Source organism: Sceloporus occidentalis, unplaced genomic scaffold (assembly GCF_023333645.1).
Source record: "Sceloporus occidentalis isolate IW3139 unplaced genomic scaffold, rSceOcc1.0.p SCAF_4, whole genome shotgun sequence".
In the NCBI taxonomy this organism is placed as follows: domain Eukaryota; kingdom Metazoa; phylum Chordata; class Lepidosauria; order Squamata; family Phrynosomatidae; genus Sceloporus; species Sceloporus occidentalis.
This window is the reverse complement of record NW_028316984.1, coordinates 61,475,287-61,477,859: the sequence shown is the minus strand read 5'-3', so window position 1 is coordinate 61,477,859 and position 2,573 is coordinate 61,475,287.

The following is a 2,573-nucleotide window of genomic DNA, read 5'->3' as shown; positions in this document are numbered from 1 at the left end:
AAAAAAAAAAAAAGTAAAATCAGTTTGACATCACTTTAACTGTGATGGCTCCATCCTATGGAATCCTGGGATTTAGTGTTTGGTGGGCCACAGAGCTTTTTGACAGTGTAGGATAAATATCTCACAAAACTTCAAACCCCAGAATGCCATAGCATTGAGCCATGGAAGTTAATGTGGTGTCAAACAGTATTAACTTTACACTGTAGATATAGCCAAAGAGTGCTTTTCATTGGTTCCTGAGCCAACTGAGCAAAATTTCAAATGGGATGCCACAAGGGTGCAGTACTCTTCAGCATTTTTACAGTAAAAGACTTGTAAGAAGGTTTGAAATAATTTCTTAATAAATCTGCCGATGACAAAAAGCTGGGGGAAATAGCACTTCAGCATTCAGGAACAAACTTCAAAATGACCTTGATAGAATGGGAAATTGTACTGAATCTATATACAACATTCTGCAATTAGGCAATCAACCAATCAATCAATCAAATGGAGAGGTAAAAGGCGGTGAAGCAGCAGAACATGTGAAAAGGATCTTGAAATTATAGTCAATCACAAGTTAAACATATGTCAGTGTTGTGATGCAGCTGCAGAAGAGATGTAAGATGTTTTAGGCTGTGTTAATAGGACCATACTTTCTAAAATGAACCCTAATATTTCCACTTTATTCTGCATAAGACATATCTTGGAGATAGAAAGATAAACTGACAGACAGATGGACAGATTGGTTCCAAGAAAATGCAGCCAGACTTACATTAAAATTGACTGAATAATAATAATAACAATAATAACACTGGTTTAATTTTTTGAACGCTATTTAACAAAATTAATGTAAATGCCTTGCTTTTAGATTTTGTGTTAAGACCTATCAGATGCAAAGTAGAACCTCTCTCCCTATGTATATATAGTAGACCCAGTGAACAAGTAACTGTCTTACAGATCTGTATGTTACCAGTTCTAAAAGATTACAATGGCAAGAAATTAAGTGGCATGTGTTCTGTACTATCAGTGTTTACATTAATTCAGGCTCTGTTTTTTTTAAAAAAAAAAGGTTACCAAAAAGGCCTGCTTGAATAAAAATGTTTATGCTTGAAGTCTAAATGATAACAGTCACACAAAGATTATTATTGCCTTTTTATCATTAGGTGAAAATCTTTTCATTCACTCATGCCAATGTATGTTTTCTTTCTCTCCTCCTCCTCCTCATTTCCCTCCTTTGGTGATCTCTACACAACTTTAATCAGCTTAGAGAGGGAAATAGCTAGAATATATTTAATTATGACATGAACTATTCAGATTCATTCTTTAATATTTATTTTATTTATCAGAGGGGCGATAGAAATGAATATAAAAATAAAAGTAAACTGATGATGAGATTATCAGATATATGTAATGAGATATATGATGATAAGGAACTGTTCTCTATGCTTGTAAAAAAAGGGGGGGAAGGAGACAATAATGATGGTATCCATAACAGAGGAGCTACCGCTGAAAAGGCATTATCCCTAGTGGTCACCTGTCTCATCTGACATCATTCTTTTATTAACTGAAATGCATCACTGGCAGTGCACAGTAATGAAAAAGATTCTTTCAGCTACCACTGTTTCACAACTTTCATCCAGTGTGAGGTGGGGCTGCTGGTGCCCTCAGCCCTCTCTTTTGCTGTGGTGGTGGAGGTCTTCTCATGAAGAAGCCTCCACCATTGTGGCAAAGCTGGGAGGGGTGCAGCAGAAGGAGAACCCAACTGGGTGTCACCCCTCTTTTGGGGTGTCACCTGGTGTGGGCTGCACTCCCCACACCACTCTAGTGATACCAATGAGTGCAATACTGAAGGCAAGAATTAAACTTCCCTTGCAGTCTTAATCTTTATCAGAGAACTCTGATAAACCTCTTTAATCAAATCTTAGAGACAATGAGTAACATAGTTGTTTGGAGCATTACTTTTGAGGGAAACAAGGATGTTGGGATGTTACATTTCAAAAGCAAAGCAGTGATTGAGAATGGCACTGCTTATGCATGTGTAATAAAGAACATTTTTTGCCACTTTTCTGGTTACTTTTAGAGGGCAATTTAGGGATTTTGAATGGAACTTTTTGTGTTTTAGGTCACTGTAATCAATCCTAAAATTATTTTTTTTAAAATCAAACCAACAAGCAAAAATAACAAATGTAATAAGCAACATAATCAGTAATGAAATGGGTTTCAAATAATACCACAGAGATTTGCCCAAAGTTACAAAATGAATTTTTAAATAACTTTGCAAGCTCTGATTTAAGTCAACAAAAACACCATGCATGGAGCTGCTTGTTACATATTTAATGTAATCTCTTCTTTGACCTTAGTTGTTGCCTCTAGAGACAGAAGCAGGAAAAATTTACAGAATTTTGTTCTCTCCCCATGCCACATCTTGTAGTCTGCAAACATCTGACATAGCTATGCTGGTAAAGTGTAGGACAGTGAAAATGAAAATATTTCTGGTCTATTTGGAAAATGTGTGTGGCCTCACTTATTTGGCAGACTACTTCCAAGTTTTGGAGTATCTTGCATTTTGTGGAATGTCAGTCTGTGTCTGGCCC